This window comes from Macrotis lagotis, chromosome 1, assembly GCF_037893015.1.
Source record: "Macrotis lagotis isolate mMagLag1 chromosome 1, bilby.v1.9.chrom.fasta, whole genome shotgun sequence".
NCBI lineage: Eukaryota > Metazoa > Chordata > Mammalia > Peramelemorphia > Peramelidae > Macrotis > Macrotis lagotis.
In genome coordinates this window covers 856,165,264-856,187,687 of record NC_133658.1, presented here as the reverse complement: position 1 = coordinate 856,187,687, position 22,424 = coordinate 856,165,264, and the positions used below count along the sequence as shown (strand labels likewise).

General features: G+C 39.0%; 1 protein-coding gene across 12 annotated transcripts in view; it reads left to right on the top strand.

Annotated features, from left to right (window-relative positions):
• Positions 1–22,424, top strand: part of SCMH1 (Scm polycomb group protein homolog 1) — a 156,500-nt gene that overhangs the window by 779 nt on the left and 133,297 nt on the right. For 4 of the 12 annotated variants that reach the window (XM_074217761.1, XM_074217765.1, XM_074217767.1 and 1 more), the window contains exon 1: positions 17,362–17,751. The gene's annotated coding sequence lies outside the window, so the exon portion shown is untranslated. Of the gene's footprint in view, positions 1–3,890; positions 12,382–17,355; positions 17,752–22,424 lie in introns of those variants that run through there. The other 8 variants (XM_074217763.1, XM_074217762.1, XM_074217758.1 and 5 more) reach the window with 7 other exon arrangements.

Here is a 22,424-nt window from a genome sequence, read left to right as displayed (position 1 = left end):
CAGCCCCCCCCCACAGATGGGGACCCCGAGGGCATGACAGCCCCCCCACAGATGGGGACCCCGAGGGCATGACAGCCCCCCCCAGACCCGGACCCCGAGGGCATGACAGCCCCCCCACAGATGGGGACCCCGAGGGCATGACAGCCCCCCCAGGCCGGGACCCCGAGGGCATGACAGCCCCCCCACGGACCGGGGACCCCGAGGGCATGACAGCCCCACCACAGATGGGGACCCCGAGGGCATGACAGCCCCCAGGCTGGGACCCCGAGGGCATGACAGCCCCCCACAGATGGGGACCCCGAGGGCATGACAGCCCCCCACAGATGGGGACCCCGAGGGCATGACAGCCCCCCCAGACCCGGACCCCGAGGGCATGACAGCCCCCCCCAGACCGGGACCCCGAGGGCATGACAGCCCCCAGGCTGGGACCCCGAGGGCATGACAGCCCCCCACAGATGGGGACCCCGAGGGCATGACAGCCCCCCCCAGGCTGGGACCCCCGAGGGCGTGACAGCCCCCCCACAGATGGGGACCCCGAGGGCATGACAGCCCCCCCTACAGACCGGGGACCCCGAGGGCATGACAGCCCCCCCGCCGCCCCCCCCCACAGGCTGGGACCCAGAGGGGATGGGCGGCAACCCAGAGGGCATGACAACCCTGCCCAGTAGGGGCAGACTGGAGACCCAGAGGAAAATGGATGACAGCCCTTCCCCATAGAGTCAGACCAAGAGGGCATGACATCTCCCCCATGGAGTCAGACCCAGGACCTAGAAAAGATGACAACCCTTTCCCAACAGAGTCAAACCCAAGACCCAGAGAGGATGGTTGATACCCGCTCCAAGTAGGGCTGGACAGCTCTTTTCCCTTGCACTCAGAATAGAGGGTTGATCTGTCCTCCATTCCTACTCCATTATCCACCCACAGAGTCTGATTTTGGGATCCAGAAGGAATTACCCCACCAGCCCATCCGAAGATGCAGAGGGGATATCCCAAACACTGGCTTTTGGTTATTCTCCATCCCCCCAGGATTTGACAGCGGAACTCAGAGGAGATAATGATTCCCCATTCCATGGGCTCTGACTGGGATGCGTGGACCCCACATCCTTCTTTAGGCTTTGATCAAAGGACCAAGACTGGATGACCTCTCTTTCCTACTCAGGACTTAGATGATTGAGTAGGGTCAAAAGGGAGCACCCTGCCCCTCCTCCCTACTCCTTTTAGGGTCTGTCTCAGAAGTGAAGAGGAGTAACACTCCTGAAAAGCAACTTTTGTCCTTCCACTCTTATTAGGCACACAGAGATGACCCCTCCTCCCTGAATAAGATGCAGAGGGAATATAGCTAGCATGACTCTTCTCTCCATGTGGGGCACAGAAAAAGAGACCCCCCCCTTCCCCCTAATTTCTTTATATTATGTGACCTGGGACACAAAACAATCCCCTCATTTACTGAGGACACAGGAACAGAAATCTACCCCCTAGAAACTGAGATAAGAACACAGAATGACCTCTCTTCTACATGAGAGACACCGAAAGGGAGATTTGCCCCCACTAAAGTGGCATTGCAGAAAGGATGACTCTTCATATCTTCTCTTTAGAGCCTGACCCTATCTTTGGTGTCTGGGCTGGGGACTCAGAGAACATGACCTTCTCTCCTTATTATGAATATTAAGCTGGAGTCTCAAAGAGGGGAACCTTCTGAGATTCTGAGAGTATGACCCTCTTTCCTTTATGATTGGACTGGGGTTGTAGAGAGAGAATTCCACACCTCTGGGAAACTCAGGCCAGGTTTTGTCAGAATCAAGTTGGGGGGGGGGGCAGGACAGAGGTTTTAGTTCCTTTGGACTTAGGATACTGAGCAATGGGTCAATGTCTCCTTACCCCAACCTACCCATTCTCTTTCTTGCCCCTGGAAGATTATATCAGTTTGTCCCAGATCTTTGAATAAATAAGCAACATCAACACTTTCTGTCTTTGGAGCTTCATGCCTTCCTCAGAACATTGGTTGCCTGAATGATGTACTGGAAAACTAGATTTCAAAATTGAAAATGGATGTAGAGAAAAGGGAGCTGAGCATGAGAGAGCTCCTCTAGTTAAAGTGGTTAAACAAGTAGCATCCTAAGAATAGAGGAAAGAAGTACCCAAGGCCATCCCATGAACATGGTTTTGCCAGCCTGCAGACTTTTTAAAGATTGAGAGGGATAGCCTATGGAAATATGACTTCAGGTTGGTAAACCCAGAGAGCAGAACTCCCTGTGGCAGAGGTGATAGAACTGTGGTAAGGCTGTTTTTCTAAGGGCCTCCCTGAAAAGGAGGCAACTTGTTAAGCACTTTATCTTTGTTCATTTATGTACTGTTAAATTTCAAACTAGTAAACAGGTCCTTTACCCTGCTGGGGAGGTCAGAAGAGAAGAGAGTATTTTTATAGAGGAAATGGGCTGCTATTTTAAAACATACCTCTGCCTAACAATGCTTTAGGAAAACAACGAAGGTCTTCTAGTTTAATGCCAGACTTTGCCCTCAAGCCTTCAATTTGATATTCAGCTGGAGGGAGGATGGCTTATCAAGTTGATCTCTCTTTGCTCAATCTCAGCTGCTCATGAAAAACCTTAGCCTGAAAAAATAGTTGGTATGTTTGTTGTTTGCTTTCATTATTACTCCTCATTTGCTTTCAGTTAGCATATGGTAGTATAGGGGTTGGTTTTTTGTTGTTTTTGTGAGAAGGCCTTTTCCCAAACTCCCAAACCTCTAAACAGAGAATTGGAAGGCATTGGTCTCCCCCCCCCCACACCCCCCTTTCTCGTTTTTCTCTCTTCTTTCCTTGGGAAACATGATGGCCTTGTGGATAAAATGCCAAACTTGTTTCTGGGACCAGTTTCAACTCCTAAGCAAAGTTTCACTCTGTATAAAACAACCAAACAGAAGCTACGTGAGCCTAGTGTTAGAACTGGTACTTTTAACATTGTCCTCATTTCTTCACTCTTAAAATTGGTTGGTGATTTTGAATTTTTACTGAGATATCTAGTTCAACTTAGCAGTTTTATTAAACTTTGAGACATTTTGTGTCTTTTTAGATGTTTGATCCCTTTCTGTAAATCATTTTAAAAATGTATATATTCAAGTGCATGGTTTAATATGGAACACTTCACAGAACTCTGTAATCACTACCTTCAGTGTAAAGCAAGACTTTCTAGCTTTTTCATGAGGAAGAGTTATTTTCACAAATCAGGGAATGTTAGAGCTGAAACTGACCCTAGAGATCATTAATCCAACTCCTTCATTTTACAAGGGAAGAAACTGAGGCCCAGAAAAGGAAAAATGACCTGATTTGGAGCATAAAGCTAGTATTAAGTGGTAGAACTGAAAGCAGAACCTAAGTCCAGGACTCCTACCAACCAGCCACACCAAAGTAATTAATGGCCAAATTCTGTGCAACAGCCCCCAGCTTGGGGATCTACGGGAAACAGCATTTATTAAGTGCCTGCAGTGTACCAGCAACTATGCCAAGTATTGGATACACACAATTCAAGTTCTACTTAAGGATCCGTGATTTTTGTTTGACTTTTAAGCCCTTCACAATCTGAGCCATTTATACTTTTCTCCTTACCTGTCTTGGGGTGATCCAGGGACACCTGCCTACTTTCTGAGCCTCGCGTACATCTGGGCAGTTTCACTGTATCTATCCCCCATGCCTAGAATAGTCTCTTCCTCAATTTCCTTCAACTGTCAATTAAACTCTCATCTTCTACAAAAGCCCTTCCTGGGCTCCCTTAATGCTGGTGTCTTTTTTCTGAGGTGACTTCTCATTTACCCTTTATATAATGTATATATATATATATGTATATATATATATATATATATATATATATATATATATATACACACACACACACACACACACACACACACACACATATACACACAATTGTGGATGCTGTCTCACCCATTAGAAGGTGAGCCAGAGATTCTTTTTTTGTCTTTCTTTGTGTCCTCAGCTCTTAGCACTGAAGGGAGTAAAAAGTAGGCTAAACTTGTTTGTTGACTTAACTGTTATAAGGGTCCCTGCAAGTACATTGCTTCAGGGAAAGGAAAGACTATTGTCATAGAAAGGGATGTTATCTATTTCTGTGCCCCAATTTACAGAAACATGATGTTATAGTTCTAACAGAAGCAGTGTGATTGTGGGTAAGTCATTTAACCTTTCTGAGCCTCATCTTCTTTCTTTGTAAAACAGCACTGTTACTTGAATGTGAATCTTTGATGTGAAATAAGGGATCTGCAAACCTAAAAATACATATTATTGTTGTTATTACAAAGTTTGCCGACCTGGAGTGGGACCCAAAACCTTTACCCTCTAATTTCATTTGCTTTCAGCTAGAAATACACACACACATATATATATAGAGAGAGAGAGATAGAAATATATAGAGATATAGATATGTACATATACATATATATATAGGTAGATACAGATTTGCTTAGGAACTTTACTAGTTTAAATGGGGGGGGATGACTAATGCTTACTTAATGCATTTCAATAAAAATACAAAGCTACTGGATTAAATCTGCTCTAGCCTTAGAAGAGAAAGTGTTAGTTTTATTGTTAGGAAACTGAGGAACCTATATAAAGGTTTTCACACTGAGTCCACAGATCTGGTTGTCACAGAATTGAGGTATTGGAAGTACCTCAAATATCATCTAATCAACTAATATTCAGTACAGGAATCCCCCAATGCAATGTTCCTTTACCATTTGGTTTTCTAGCCTCCAAGTGATGGTTGACTCACTCTCTTTTGAGCCAGGCTTCTCCATTTTGGGACAGCTCTTATTGTTAGAAAATACTTCCTTACATCAACCCTAGCAACTTCTACCCATTATGTCACTCTTATGTTCAAAAGTTTCTACTGACTTATTCTATAACCTGTCAACTAAGACTGGCTCAATCTGATTTTAGCATATGCTTTCAACCTGATCATCATTTCCCTCTACGTGCCCTATGATCTGATCCCAAATAAACTACTTTCTGTTCCCTCAAATGCCTATGTCTCTCCTGACTGTCCCTTGCCTCTCTCTTGTGATACTTTCCCACACCCTTTACTTAACCTGTTGAAATATTTCCTGTCCTCAAATGACAGTTTAAATGCTGTTTCTTTTTTGAAGCTTTTCTTATTCACCCCAACTAAAGGTCATTCTTCCCAGTTCTGAACTACTGTAGTATCTTTTACCTTTCTCATTATACTTACCATGTACTGTCTTATTCTGCAGATATTTGGATAATCTTCATATCTCCTACATTGGGCAACTAGGTGGCACAGTGGATAGAGCACCGGCCTTGGAGTCAGGAGGATGGGAGTTCGAATACAGCCTCAGACACTTGACACTTACTAGCTCTGTGACTTTGGGCAAGTCACTTAACCCTGAATCACTTCACATCCAGGGTCATCTCCAGGCATCCTGATCCATATCTGGCCACTGAACCCAGTGGCTCTGGAGGAGAAAGTGAGGCTGGTGACTTAGCACAGCAATCCCCCCATTCAATATAATGGTCTTCTTCTAGAATGAAGGACAAATACCGACATCATCATCTCCTACTAAACTGGAATCTCCTTGAGGGCAAGCACTATTGACTTAGCTTTTTATTTCCCACATCATTTAGCACAGGTTTGTTTAATAAATGAATGAGTTTTAAATTAAATGAATGAGTTTGACTTATATCAGGCTAAAACTGAGTATGTCATCATATCCTTATATCCATCCCTCCCACTATCTTCTCAGTTTCTTTAGATGGCTACTCAGGCTCAAAAACTTACTTATTTCTTGTGATTTCTTATTATTTTCTACTTTCAGTCAGTTGTGAAGTCCTGTCCATTCAGTGTATGACCTTAATATCTCTCACATACATTATCTTTCTTTGATCCCTATGACTGTGATCCCAATCCAAGCCCCAGTCGCCCCTGGCTGCCCTCAGTCTTTCCTTCAGCATCTATGAAGCTCTCACTTTGTGCCAGGGAGTGAAGATTCAGAGGAATGAGACTGGTGTTGCTCCCAGGGAATCACAGTCCACTGGGGGAGACAACATTCAAATATCCAGAAATGATAAGCTAATATTTATATGGTGTTTTGAGATATGCAAAGCTCTCTACCAATCGTATCCTCACATCCACCCTGGGAAATAGGTGTCATTATTACCTTGATTTTACAGATGAAGAAACTGAGGCAGTCCATTTAAGTGACTTAACAGAGTTACAAAGCCAGGAAATGTCTGAGGCAGCTTTGAACTCAGATCTTCTAGTCTCAAGGGACAATGCAGTACCATTGTGCTACTTTACAAATGTAATCTCCTATGATCCTCACAGAGCCCTGAGAGGAAGGTCTTATTCTCCCCATTATACACTTGAGAAACTAAAGCAGACAAATGTTGAGCAATTTGTCTAGGGCCACACAGACAGCATGTGTTTGAGGCTATATTTGAGCTCAGATCTTTCTAACCTTGTTATTCAGTTGCTTCACTTGTGTCCAGCTCTTTGTGATGTTGTTTGGGGTTTTCTTGGCAAAGATAATGGACTGGTTTGCCATTTCCTTCTCTGGCTCATTTTACAGATGAAGGAACTGAGGCAAACAAGTGAAGTGACTTATCCAGGGTCACACAGATAGTGTCTGAGGCCAGATTTGAACAAGGAACAGGAGGCTTCCTGACTTTAGGTTCAGTGTTCTAGCTGCCATGTCACTTAACTGCCTGATTTGCTTTAAATGCCAAACAGGAATATTTGATCCTGGAAGAAATATAGATTGGAATTTATTGAGTGGTGAGGTGACATGCCTAACCTATGCTTTAGAAAAGCCATTTGGGTAGCTCAATGGAGTATTATCTGGGTCTTGAGGCAGGGAGCTCAGTTAAGAAGTTATCCCAGTAGTATAAGTTTTAGGTAAAGAAGGCTTGCACTATATGGTGGCGTGTAATGGAGAGAAGGAAGAACATACGAGAGAGGCTTAAAAAAGTAGAATTGACAAAATTTGATAATAGATTGAATGTTTTAGGGTGAATGTGAATGAGGAATTGAGGATATCACTAAGATTTTTAATCTGGATAACTGGGAGGGTAGTGATGCCCTTTATAGTAATAGGGAAAATCAGAAGAAAGAAGAATAGAGTGGAAAGACAATGTGTTCAATATACATGCACACACACACACACACACACACACACACACATATATATATATATATATATATATATATATCATATATATCATATATATATATTTATATATATGATATATTCAGTTTAGGTATATTTAGATGTATATGGGATATTCAATTCAAGATGTCTGATGGGCAATTAATGATGCAAGATCTGATGATCATCAACATAGAGATGATAATTGAGCTCAATAGTATTCAAGTACTGTGAAATCAATAAGCACAAAATAGTATAGAGGGTGATTAGAAGAAGGACCAGGAAAACTCCTTGGAGGATATCCATGATTAGTGAGAATGACCTGGAAGAAAATCCAAAAAGGATACTGAGAAGAAGTCAGAAAAATTGGAGCAGTGCCACTAAAAAGTCTAGAGAGAAAAAAAGTATTCAGAAGTAAGTTATTGACAAGTGTCAGAGGATTCAGGAAGGTCAAAAAGGTTGAGGACTGAGAGGAGGTCATTAGATTTGGCAATCAAGAAATCACTGCTAACTTTGTATAGAGCAGTTTCAATTGAATAAAATTGGAAGCCAAATTTCAGAGGGTTTAGAAAACAGAAAAATAAGTAGAGTCACTAAATGAAGATGGTTTTCTCAAGGAGTTTAATTGAGAAGGGGAAGAGAAATACCCAATGATAGCTGATAGACATGGTAGTTTCTAGTAATGGTTAAGGATGAAGGAGACCGATGACAGCATGAAAGGAGCTAGTATTTAGGAATTAGAGAACGTCAAAGGGATTGGAGATGAAGGGAATAAGAGGGAGCTCTTTAATCTTGGCTTCAAATTTTTCTGTAAATATCATATGAGTTCCTTAGCTTCAAGAAATAGAACAAAAGATATAGGAGGCTTGATGAGAGAGGAAAATGTTTGGTTTTGCTATTATAGTGAGTGAGAATAGGAATCAATTAGGGAGAACAGTAAGATTGTCTTGCTATAGAAAGGGCCCAGTTGAGATAAGCTAGTACAAATTTGTAGTGGACTCGGGTCAGTTTAGTTTTATGATATCATCTAGTATCATATGAGTAAGAATGAGTGAAGAAATGGTAGAAGTAGCCCTAGGCTTCAGATTTGGCAAGGTGTGAAGGAACAGAGATTTATAGGGATTTAAGAGGAGCAGAATAATATGCTGGGGGCAACTAGGATAGAGCACTGGCCCTGAAGTCAGGCGGTCCTGAGTTCTAATGATACTTAATACTTACTCAGCTGTGTGATCTTGGGCAAGTCATTCAACCCCCATTGCCTTGCAAAAAACAAACAAAGAATTTTAAGTTCTGTGTTCAAGCGTCTGTTTTATACTAGGTGATGGAGATCAAAGTACAAAGAGTTAAACAATCGCTTTTCACAGTGATTTTACGTTCTAGTGGGAGACAAGTACATAGAAAATATATAGATATATGTATATATGTGTGTGTGTATATATATATATATATACACATACATACATACATACACACACACACTACAAATAAAAAGTTTTATGGGGGTGGCTAGGGGCACAGTGGATAGATCACCAGACTAGAGTCAGAAGTACATGAGTTCCAATCTGGCACTTAATATTTGCCTAGCTGTGTGGCCTTGGGCAAGCCATTTAACTCATTTGCCTTGCAAAATCCTAAAAAACCAAAAAGTTTTATGTATATATAGTAATTAAAGTAATTTGGGGAGAAACAATAGCAGCTGAGGGGAATCAGAAAAGGCTTCATGAAGATGATAATGCTTCAGTTCTGAAGCAGAGATAAGAAGGCAGTGTATTCCAGGCATGGTGAACTAGCTCCTGGTAGAATATCTTAAGTGAGGAGAGAAAAGGCCCTTTTGACTGGATTGCAGGATGCTGGAGGAAGAGTAATATCCAGTGAGTCCAAAAAGATAAGTTGGGGCACTGTTTCTATGACTTTAAAAACTGAAACAACATCCTAGAAACAATAGCCACTGGAGTTGCTTGAGTGTGGGGAGGGAAGGATGTTACATGATCAGGTTTGCATTTAAGGATTTTCTTTGGTATGTGGGATGTTCTGGATTCATGAGAAGCTTGAGGCAGAAAGAGACTGTTGCAAGACTGGGAAAGGAAAGGAGTATAATTAGAACTTAGAAGAATACTAAAGGATGGAGAGATCTCATTTCATGGTGAGAAAGAGTGGATATATGAGTAAGACATAAGGAAATGAAAAGAAAATTATGTATCAGATAAAGAATTTTCAGAGTTCTTATGGATTTGGAACACTTGTGAATGCTTGCAAGATCAATGATGTGAACATCCCTTTATGTAGCTGAAAGGGAGGAAAGAAAGAGTTCTATGTGAATTGAGTGAATTATTACTTAATTAGAAAGTTAGGATATGTGCATGTATGGTGAAGTTCTTTAGATTGGAGATGAGTTGGGGCAGCTAGGTGCAGTGGGGGGTGGCTAGGTGGCATGGTGGCACAGTGGATAGAGTATCAGCCCTGGAGTCAGGAGTACCTGAGTTCAAATCTGACCTCAGACATTTAATAAGTGGCCTTGGGCAAACCACTTAACCCCATTTGCCTTGCAAAAACCTTAAAAAAAAAGATTGAGAGGAGTTGGAGTAGAGAGAAAGACTGAAGCAGGGAATGAATTCCTTGAGAAAGGTGGGGAGAATATTCCCAGAGTCAAAAACTGCTACCAGAATCTGGAATGGGAAATAAATTTGAACTGAAATAACTGAAGGAAAAGAGGTTGCCAAATAATGGGGGTAGAAAGTCTGAAAGTGAGAATGAGGAGCAAGGAATACTCACATTTCATCACCAGGAGTAGTGTATGAATGAAAATGCACCCATTATTGGAAAGGATGCCCAGGGGAACAAGTCTTAATAGGTCACAGAAAATGGAATGAGGCAGAAGGAAGAGGTTTAAGATGAAAGCAGACTAGTATAGTTAAAAAGAAATCATAGGCAGAGTGGAAGAAGTGAGTACATCTGGAGTGGAACATAGAAGAAGACTGAAAGAACTGGAGGTAGATGAGGGAGTAGACAACTGAAGTTGAATATTGAAGAGATTTGTTTTTCAGTATAAGGGGTGGGGGTGGGGGGTTCAGTATCCCAGAAGACATTAAAATGAATGAGAGTATGCTTACTATTGGGAATTGAATCTTGGCAGAGTAACAACAGCAAAGGACCACAGATGAAGACAGGTGATTAGATGTTCAAGGTTGAGGATTTGTGTTAACATAGTCCTTAAACTTCCCAACCTGCCCTGTTGCTATGATTTGTGGGAAACTTGATATAATTGGAGAAACTCTGTTCCCTTGAGCAGGTCAGAAAATCTAGTAGGGAGGTAAGAGTTGCTTTGTCTCAGAGAAGCCAGAAGAGCAGGGCTTGGCCACATTGAACCCTCAGGTTGGTCTGTACACCTAGTTCGGTTTATTTGATTTGTTGAATGAGAAACAAGCCAGAGTATGTTTATGGGTCATTGAGTAATTACTAACATATAGTATTCATGAAGAGAACTAGAGAGAGCTAAGACTGGAAAGATAAGGGATCAGATTGTGGAAGGCCTTATTCAAGATTCAGGGGTTAGGACTGATATTTGTTAGGCAGTGGGGAACTCTTAAAGGTTTCTGAGCAGGCAAACATGATCAGAACTGTGTATATGGAAGATTATTTAGAGAGAAAAATAATAAGAGCCTAGGTGAGAATAATACAAACTAGAATAGAATCTAAATCCAACATTTCTAGACATTAACTAATTGTTTTGTATAATTTTCCTCTCAAAAAGACTCCTGTGATATTAATATAGTTAAGGATCTTAGACCCAGGTACTTGCAGAAAGTTTTCAAGACCTGTCTAAATACCATTTTTGATGAGTCTTTCTGTATTTTACTGAAGTATTTATGTTGAACTGTTACTCTCAGAATGAAAGCATATATACATACATGTATATGTATGTGTGTGTATATATATATGAAATATACATATACACACATAGACACATTGCATGTGCTTTTATTGACTATGCTTAGCATTCATTCACTTATGGACACATTTGTAGATATGTTCATTTATTATTTTAAAGTCACTCCTGCTAGTGCCTTTGCTCTGAAGTCCCACAGTGTGTGACAGAAAACGTGATTCATGTCTGGGGGTAATGGAAAGAAATCTGAACTTGGAATCCGAGTACTTCAAGTTGAGTTCCAGAACTATCATTGACTAGTTATTTGACTTTTTGGGAAATCACTGCCCCTCTCTTAATCTCAGTAACTTCCTCTACTAAATGAAGGGAATGGCCTATATAATTTCTAAGAAACCTTATAGTTCTAAATCTGTGATTATTGATTGCATGATATCTAAAGTTCCTTCCTATGTTGTGTGATTTTGTAGTACTGAAAATCTTAAAGAGATACCTAGCCTAAATATGATTTAGATTAACTCCTGATCCAAATTTTGTTAACTCAAGAGATCCTATGAAAGGTTCCAAACTGAAATTAATGGAAAGAGTACAAACTTTTTGGTCAGAGGACCTGAATTCAAAAATTTAGACATATATATTGCATCTTGTCTCCTACCTGTGTTACTTAGGGCATTTCGCTTAACCTGGATTTCAGTTTCCTCAATTAAAAAAGAAAAAAAACTATATGGTCTGTGAAGTTCCCTTGAGCTTTGGATCTGTGATTCTATGATTCTAAATTAGTCATTTACAGCACTTTTAGAAGAAGAAATTTATTATAAAGTATCAGAATATAAAGTATTTATTATAAAATATCAGAATCAATGACAAAATATCAGAATATAAAACACTTGAGTATTATTGTTGAAGTGTACATGGATCTTGCAAAACCCTTTCCTATTTGCATTATTCCTCTTATTATTATGCTTCTGTGAAGTCATTACAATTAGAATTATAGTCTTGGGCTTAGAATAGATCTTAGTGATGGGTTAGTCCAATTTATTTCATTTTCTAAACTTTAGCTTAATTTTTGGTTAATAGAAATCTATTTTCTTTCTCTCTTACTTCCCTTCCCCACACCAACATATTTCTCATTATGCACCCTGGGACTATCACCCATTTTTTCAGGAAATGAGTGATGTGCTTAAATATAAGCTCTGTGTTATAAATGGCTTGTGAATGCTTTGTCTAGAATGATTAAAATGTTGGGATTTTTTTTTAATTAAGACATCTTAATAAAAGGCACACCTTTCTCTTCAGGGGAAAAGGACGAGGAATCCCAGGAAATGGTAGGTCTTATATGCACTTTGAAAAGCTTTGTTCCTGCTCCTTCTGAGGTCACAATCTAATTGATATAATTCGCTCCCATATGTTTTCCTTGTCCTGTTCATACACTAATAAGCAAGAATAGCTACCTCCTTGAACATATGCAAAGAAAAAGGGTACAGACCCTGGGATAACTCAGAACTAGGTGGTCTAATTAGACCTGGTCTAATCTCAGTTTTTGATCAGATTGAGGCTAAAAGTCTTTTGTCTTAACTTGCATACCTGCCCATAAGTAACAATACCGGCAGACCCCAGTCTTTATAGTGTAAACTAACAATTCTACCTTCACATTCTTGTGGGACCTAAACACCCCCATATTTCTTACACTCTAGAATTGTGGTTGGTCATTATTTTGATCAAATCCCCTGAAGTCTTTCAGAGTTGTATAATGTTATTATATAAATTGTTCTCCTGGTCCTGTTTACTTCATTCTACTTCAGTTCATATAAGCCTTTCCAGGTTTATCTGAAACCCTCCCTTTCTTCAAAGTAATATTCCATTGCATTATACTTATCAAAGTAATTATTCTATTGCAGCATATACCATAATTTGTTTAGCCATTCCTCAGTGAATGGACTTAGTTTCCAGTTTTTGCTACCACAACAGTAACTACTATAAATATTTGTACATTGGAATCCTTTTTTCTTATTTTGGTCTCTATAGGATATAGACCTAGTAGTGATAATGCAGAGTCAAAGGGTATGCATAGTTTAGTAACTTTGAGCATGGTTCCAGATTATATTCTAGATTGGCTAGACAATTTTACAGCTATACTTTCAGAACACTGATGTGCCTGTTTTCCTAAAGTCCTTATAAAATTTGTCATTTTGTATTTTGTCAATCTGGTGGGTGTGAGTTTTTAAAATTTTCATTTTTCTAATTATTAGTGATTAGGCTGCTAGTTGAAATAATGGATAAACTGCTGGGCCTGGAGTCAAGAAGACCTAAATTCAAATCTAAACTCAGTTCACTTAACTTCTGTTTGTCTCGGGGTTTTTTTTTTAACTGTAAAATGGAGATATAATAGCCCTTACATCTCAGGGTTGTTCTGAGGAGCAAATAAATTAAAAATTGTAAAGTGCTTAGTATGGGGCCTAGCACATAGAAAGCACTTTATAAATATTAGTGATGATGAAGATGAAGATGATACTTTTTTCATAAGAGTACAGGAAATTTTGATTTTTTTCTTATAAAACTGCCTATTCATAATCTTTGACCCTTTCAGTTTCAAAATAGCTCTTATATTTGTAAGTTTGAATCAGTTCCTTATATATGTTAAAAAAAATTATTGTAAGCAGAATCAGAATAACTTAAGCAATAACATTGTAAAGACAAATAAGACCTTTAAAAACTTATTGGTTCAATGGCCAACCACCATTCTAGAGTACCCATGATGAACTATGCTACCTATCTCCTGACAAGGTATCTGATGGACTCAGGAAACAAAATGAGATTGACTGTAGCCATTTCAAGAATTTGCTTTGATTGACTTTGCTTTTATATAACAAGTGTTTTTTTCCAATAGGAAAGGGAGAGAAAATAGATTTTTTTCATTGAAAAATCAAATCAAATTATTATGTATATATACTTTTATTAGGGAAATTTGCTGCTGAGATTAATTTCCCCCATTTTTGCCCCTTTAATTTTAGTTTATTGGTTTTGTGTGTGCTAACTTTAAAAAAAAATATTCAATTCTAAGATTTTCTCCCTTGTTTGATCATGAATTCTTCCCTTTTCTGTAGATGTGAAAGATAATTTCTGTTTTGCTCCTCTAATTAGTCACTGGTGTAATTATTTAGGCAAATATTATTTTGCCTCATTTTCCAGGTGGGAAAGCCAAAGGTCTATTAAAGGGAAATAACTTTTATGAAGTCACTGAACTAACTAGTTTGTTGGGACAAACCCCCAAATCTTCTAATTCCTAAACAGGTTTTCTTTTCACTATTCCATGTTACTTCACTTCCCCTTTCTTCTCATTTTTTAATAAAAACATTCTGTGGCCTTCTCAAACATTAACACCCCTTTCCTTTACTTTTTTAGTCGCCTGGAGGATAAAGTGGGAAAGTTAGTCAAGACCAAGATTCTGAAATAAAACACATTTCTTATCTCAAGGAATTTATCATCTTGATGGGGAAACAAGGCCTGTGCACATATAATAATGCTACAAGTTAGAATATTATATTATAAAGAAGCAAGCCAGAGTGTTATTAGAAATTCTAGGAGGAAAAAAATATAAGGGGGAGATTTCTTCTAGCTTGGATAATCAGGCAAGATTTCAAAGAAGTATTTAATTTGGATCTCTAAGGAATGAAAGAATTTCAGCTTCAAATTATATTTATTATTTTATTACCAGCTGAATTTTTAAAAAAGCTCTCTAGTAAGACTGGGAAAAAATTGTAAAACTCAAAATCTTTAATAAAAAAAAATTTGCATAAAAAAAGCTCCCTGACAATTAAGGAAACCATTAGTCTAAAAAATAAAAGTGGCACCCCAAACATGATCTATTAATTTTTCCACCATGTCATACAGATAATGGATGAATGAATAATTATTAATCATTTAACTACACTAAGTACTGTGCTTATAAGATAAGCAGTATGATATCAATTTTACATGTGAAGTCAAGCAAAACATTTCCATTTTAGCCATGTTACAAAATAAAACATACAAAAAAAGAAAAATAAAGCAAAAGAAGGTATAATTAGAGTTCATCAGTTTTCTCTCTGGAAATGGACAACATCTTTTTAATCGTGGACCCTCTGAAATAGTCTTAGATCAATGTAACTAAGTCTTTCACAGTTAATCTTAGACCATTGCTATTACTGTGTACAGTGTTCTCCTGGTTCTGTTCACTTCACTTTAATCAGTTTATATGAGTCTTCCCAAGTTTCTTCTGAAACCATCCTGCTCATCATTTCCTATAGGACAGTAGTATTGCAGCACAAATATATACTAAACCTTGATCAGCTATTCCCCAATTGATGGGTATCCTCTTAATTTCCAATTCTTTTTTTTTTTATCTCTTTGGGGTAGAGAGCTAGGAGTCACATTTCTGGGGCAAAGGGTATGCTCAGTTATAGAGTCCTTTGGGGTCTAGTTCCAAAGTAGTCTCCAGAATGGTTGGACTAGTTCACACTAGTGCCTTAGTGATTTTTCCTTACCCTCTCTAGCATTTGTAATTTTCCTTTTCTGTTGTGATAGCCAATCTGATAGGTATCTCAAGAGTTGTTTTTAATTTGCATTTTTCTATTCTTTAGTGATTTAGAACATTTTTTCTTCAGACTATTGATAGCTTTGATTTCTTATTTGACCTATTTATATCCTCTGAACATATATTTATTAATTGGGGAGTTTCTCTTTTAGAAATTTGACTCAGTTCCCTCCATATTTGAGAAATGAGACCTTTCTCAGAGAATCTTACTGTAAAATTTTACCTCAGTTTCTTGTATTCTTTTTGTCTGCATTTATTTTATTTATGCAAGAGCTTTTTAATTTCATGTAATCAAAATTATCTTTTATTTCCTGTGATTCTCTCTATCTCTTGTTCAGTCATAAACTCTTTCCTTATCCATAGAATTGACAGGGACAATTTTCCCATGCTCCTTTAGTTTATATATTTTTTCCATGCTCCAATAATTTGCTTATATCACCCTTATTTCTAAATTATTTATCCATTATGACCTTGTCTTGTTATACAATATGAGATGTTGGTATATACCTAGTTTCTGCCAATCTGTTTTCCAGTTTGCAAAAAAAAAAAAAAAATTTCTACAATTTTTTTTTCCTTCAAGAATAATGCAACCATTACACTTGGACTTGAATGTCATTCCCTGAAGTATTTTAAGATGAGGTAGAAATGGCACCAAAAACAAAGAAGACCAGAAATATAGTTGAGTTGGGAAAAGTATATAGGGAGGAGGTTTGTGCTGAAAGCAAAGTAGTTATGAGAGTGTTGAGAAGTTACTATCCAAAGTATATGGAGGAGAGAGAAGTGCTAAGAGTGTGCAGAAAAAGTTCTCAAACTTTGTTAAATGCACCAAAAACTTCCCAAGAGAACCCCATTTATATACTTATTCTTCCATCTATACAAAAAATTTCATGAGAAAAGAACTGAAGGCATCTTTGATGTGATTATTAGGGAATCATTAAGCCTTAGTAAATAATAGTCAACCATGACCACATCTTTACCCTCTCACAATTGACTGAAAGATAGAATGTAAGATCTCAATTGTAAGACTTGATAAAACAAAACTCTGCCTTACACTCTTTTACAAATTGCATATTCTACATATATCAAGAACATTCAATATTCCTTGGAGAATATGACAGAAATAACCATATTTATTAACTCTTAATAGTAAACAACAGGCAAAACATAAATCTGGGTCATGTATACTTGCCAAATATTTGCCACTGATCTAGGATAGAGTTCTGGATGAAGAGGGATTTCCTTTGGACAGTGAAGTGCTTAGTTCTTTTTTTTTTTTTTAGGTTTTTTGCAAGGCAAATGGGGTTAAGTGGCTTGCCCAAGGCCACACGGCTAGGTAATTATTAAGTGTCTGAGACCGGATTTGAACCCAGGTACTCCTGACTCCATGGCCGGTGCTTTATCCACTGCACCACCTAGCTGTCCCTGCTTAACTCTTCTTGTATGCAAATGATATTGTACTGATTGCCTCTCAATCTCTAAGAATTTACAGAGGCTCCTGTAAGAGATCTGTTATACTTCAAAGAATTTTGACCTGTCCATCCACATGTAAAAGATCAAAGAAATAAAAAATATCTCTTGTTTAGATTTCAGCATGCATCTCAGTGGTCCCTATAGAGCTTTCCACATACTTGTGCATGCTCGCAAATGTGTGTGTGTTTGTGTGACAGAGTAGAGATGAACTAAACTGGGTTAAAAGTACTATATATATATATACATATATATATATATATATATATGTATATATACTATGAAATGCAAGGAAAATTGGAAAAAGGAGAATCTTTGTGTGCCTTGGAGGCAACTTCATACAGGTGAGATTTGAATTGACCTTTGGAGGATAGTTAGGAATTGGGTACTGAGTAAAGAGGAAGGGCTCCTCCTCTATGCCAGCAGTGTTAACTGTCTTTGGTGACAGTAAGGAACTAGCCTGACTAGAGGGGAGAGTTCATGTGCTGATTAATTGAAAATGGTAGTAATTATTTACACTTACATAGTGCTTTAAAATTAGAAATGTTTTCTTCACAATAATTCTTAAAGTAGATAATACAAGTATTATTTTTATTTTACAGATGAGGAAACATATTCACAGAAATTAAGTGATTTGCCCAGGGTCACCCAATTGGTAAGTATCTAAGCTAAACATAAGACTAGGTCTCCAAAATAGTATATATTCTATTTTATACTACTTTAGATAAAATGAATCCAGCTTGAATGCCAGATTGAAGAATTTTTTTTGATTAGATTGGGGTACAGGAAGTTGTAGCTTTTTGAGTAGGATAATGAGATAGTGGTAGTATTCAGAGTTTGATTTATGGTATGCTGGATGTATTACAGCAAGGAGAAACTGGGAGCAAAGGAATTGGGAACCAGTAACAGTAGCATCAAAGCTTTCTTTCTTTTTTTTTTTAGGTTTTTTTTTTGCAAGGCAAATGGGGTTAAGTGGCTTGCCCAAGGCCACACAGCTAGGTAATTATTAAGTGTCTGAGACCGGATTTGAACCCGGGTACTCCTGACTCCAGGGCCAGTGCTTTATCCACTACGCCACCTAGCCGCCCCCGAATCAAAGCTTTCTTAACTCTGTGCCTTTATTTTCACAAATCTATATGCATGCAATACTTTCTCCTCCACCCCTCCAATCTTCATCTGTTGATTTCCTACCTGTCCTTTAAAACCTAACTCAAATACCACCTGGTTTATAAATCCTTTCTTGATTTCTTGAAATGATAATGGACACCATCACAACTTGTTTATATTCTCCAATGCACTTAAATTGTTGTGTGTGTGTGTGTGTGTGTGTGTATACGCAAAAAATTGTCTTTATTTTTTACCTCCATTATTAGCTATGAGCTATATATTTTTTATCAGGCAAATTTGGTAATTTGTTATAGTGGAAAAAATGCTGGATTTGGTCCCAGAAGAGCTCCATTAAAGTTGCCAATCTACTATTTATTAGCTATATATCTATATCTATATCTATATCTATATACATATATATCTATATCTATATACATATATATATATATATATATATATGCTAGAATAAGACATTTCACCTGTCTGAGCTTAGATTTCCTTATTTACAACATAGGAGAAAATAATGCTTGTCCTATCTTTCATGGTGGATGGATTGGGGTGAGGAGGCAGAAATTGAAATAGTCCATATACAGTAGGTGTGTGAATCTGACCTTATCAGAATTATTCTATGCCTTAGATAGTATCGAATTTTTACAAAGAAAGCAGATACACATTCTCATACATCTTCTTTGTGATTTGATAACATTCAATTTTGATTGTTTAGTAGTAAATTTGGAAGTCAGTTTACCTCAGCACTCTCAAAAACTATACACTATATTTGTCTAGTCTGATTAAAAAAAATCTCAATTGTTTGAATTAGCACTAAATCTACTTAATAATTTGTTATATTTTCTTTTTTGTTTGTTTTTAATTTAATATTTATTGTCATTTTGTACAGTGTTTTTTTATATACATTAATAAAATACTCTTGTTTAAGAGTAAACAAAATACCTCCACCCCCAAAAAAATATAGACTCACTTGAGCGATAAAGTAAAGGGGATAGAAAAAAAATTAAAATTAAAAAAATAATAGAAATAATTGTAGGTATGGCCAGGTGGTGCAGTGGATGGAGCACCAGCCCTGGAGCCAGGAGCACCCGAGCCCATATCCGGCCCCATACACCCAATAATCACCCAGCTGTGTGACATGCAAGCCACCCCAACCCCACTGCCCTGCATAAACCAAAAAAAGAAAAAAAAACCTAAAATAAAATAGTAATAATAGTAGGGGCAGCTGGATGGCAGACAGAGCACTGGCCCTTGAGCCAGGAGCACACGGGTCCAAATTCACCCTCAGACACCCAACGATCGGTCTGCTATGCGGCCCCAGTCAGGCTACTCAGCCCCATTTGCCCTGCACCCCCCCCAATAATAATAATAAAAAATTTGCTTCAGGCTGTGTTCCAACACCACCAACTCTGTTGTGGGTGGATCACATTCTTATAAGTCCATCACAAAAGTTACTTCCATATTTTTCCACTGTTGCCATGCTGATTGCAATTCCCTCCTTTCATACTTCTCCACTACCATGTACCATATTTTCTCTGTCCTTTCACTGACTCTGCTGTAGGATAACTGAGTGGCTCAGCAGACAGATCCCTGGCCCTGGGGCCAAGAGGCCCTGAGCCCCCATACTACCCCTTAGGCTCAGCATCCACCCGACCCTATGGTTCTGGACAGGCCATCCAATCCCAGCCCCTTGCAAGATGTAAAAAAGAAAATGTGTTATATCTAACCACTCTCCCCCCATGTTCCATCCTCTCCTCTTTCATTCACATCCCCACCCCTTCCTCTTGTCCCCCCCCTCCTTCTTACTCCAGATGTCTATACCCCATTGAGTATATATGCTGTTTCCTCTCCTAGCCACCTCTGAGGAGAGTGAAGATTCCCTCATTCCTCCCTTGCCTTCCCCCCTTCCATATCATTGCAATAGCTCATCATAATAAAAGAAAAAATCTTATTATATGAAATATCTTGGCCAATTTCCTTTTTTTTTCTTCCATTACATTTCCCTTTTTTCTGTTGACTCCATTTTTACACCGTATTTTATCTTCAAATTCAGCTTTCTTCTGTGCTTCATCTATAAAAGCTCCTTCTACCTGCTCTTTTCATTGAGAAGGTTCATATGAGTATTATCATTGTCATTTTTCTATGCAGGAATACATGCAGTTCATCATCATTACATCCCTCATATTTTCCCCTTCTCCTCCAATCTCTATGCTTCACCTGAGTCCTGTATTTGAAGATCAAACCTTCTGTTCAGCTCGCCATTCCAACAGGAACATGTGAAATTCCCCTGGTTCATTGAAAGTCCATCTTCTTCCCTGGAAGAGGACATTCAAGTTTTTTTTTTAGGTTTTTGCAAGGCAAACAGGGTTAAGTAGCTTGCCCAAGGCCACACAGCTAGGTAATTATTAAATGTCTGAGAACGGATTTGAACCCAGGTACTCCTGACTCCAGGGCTGGTGCTTTATCCACTACACCACCTAGCCGCCCCTGAGGACATTCAGTTTTGCTGGATAGTTGATTCTCGGTTGCATTCTAAGCTCTTTTGCCTTCCAGTATATTATATTTCAAGCCCTATGAGCTTTTAATGTAGTTGCTGCTAAGTCCTATGTGACCCTGACTGCAGCTCCACGGTATTTGAATTGTGTCCTTCTGGCTGCTTGTAATATTTTCTCTTTGACTTGGGAGTTCTGGAACTTGGCTATAATATTCCTGGGGGTTGGTTTTTTGGGATCTCTTTCTCAGAGGGATCGGTGGATTCTCTCCATTTCTATTTTGCCCTCTGCTTCTAGGATATCAGGGCAATTTTCCTGTAGTAATTCTTTGAAAATGATGTCAAGGCTCGTTTCCTGATCATGACTTTCAGGTATTCCAATAATTTTTAAATTATCTTTCCTATATCTGTTTTCCATTTCAGTTGTTTTTTCAATGAGATGTTTCACATTTTCTTCTAATTGTTCATTCTTTTGGTTTTGAAGTATTGAGTCCTGATTTTTAGTAAATTCATCAATCTCCCTAAGTTCTATTCTTTGTCTGAAGGATTTGTTTTTCTCAGAGAGCTTTCTTATCTCTTTTTTCCATCTGGCCCATTCTGCTTTTTAAAGCATTCTTCACCTCAATAACTTTTTGAACTGTTTTATCCATTTGACCTAAGCTGGTTTTTAACATGCTATTTTCTTCAGCATTTTTTTGGATTTCCTTGACTAAGCTGCTGACTTCATTTTCATGTTTTTCCTGCATCTCTCTCCTTTCTTTTCCCAGTTTTTCTTCTAACTCCCTCATTTGATTTTCAAAGTGTTTTCTGAGCTCTGTCATAGCTTGAGCCCAATTTCTGTTTTTCTTGGAGTCTTTAGATGCAGGAGCTTGTGCTTCCTCATCTTCAGACTGAGTGTTTTGATCCTTCTTGGTCTCACAGGCAAAATATTTCTCAATGGTGTTCCTCTTGTTTCTCTGCTTGCTCATTTTCCCAGCCTTAGCCTGTTTTGGGGGTGCTTCCTGAGCTTTTGGGACACTCCCACAAGGGTCTCAGTGTGTGAGGCTTTGTCCTCCCTCCTGGTCTGTGAATGACCATATGCGCCCCACCTCTGCCAAAGGGCTGAGGTGGGGGGAGCTGCTGTTCTATGGGAGGGGGCCTAGACTTCGATCAGGATCTGAATGTGTTCAGAGCCCCAGATTCCTGTTCCAGGGGCAGGGCTTGGCAGTCTTTCTCTTCACTCTCCTCCCTAGGTTCAGTGGGCTCATGCCCTGGGGGCTCCTGCTTACCAGCTCTGCCTGCTTCTGTTTCCTGGATCTGGACTGCCTTGGCCATGCTGCTGCTTGCTGTGTGCCCTGAGGGCTGGGCTTCACATGCTTGCTCTGGCAGAGGTCCCCCACTGTTCCCCTGGGCGTAGGTCAGGAAACTCCCCCACTGCTGTGAACCCCGGCTCCCAGCACCCTGGGGTTGCCTCCCGGAAGCTGAAGTTCTTTAACTCTGGCAGGCCGCCCCTCCAACCCGGAGGATAAGAGCGTTTCTGCTCTTTTCCAGGTTACTTGAGTAGGAGAACTGCCTCACTGGGTCCCTCTGTGGGTTCTGTCTCTCGAAAATTTAGAGTCCTTAGTTTAGAAGATTTATGAGAGAGCACCTAAGAGCCAATAGGCGCCAATGCTCTCTTGATGCCATTTTGGCTCCGCCCCCCTCAATCCTAATTTGTTCTATTTTCAATGTTGCTTTATGGT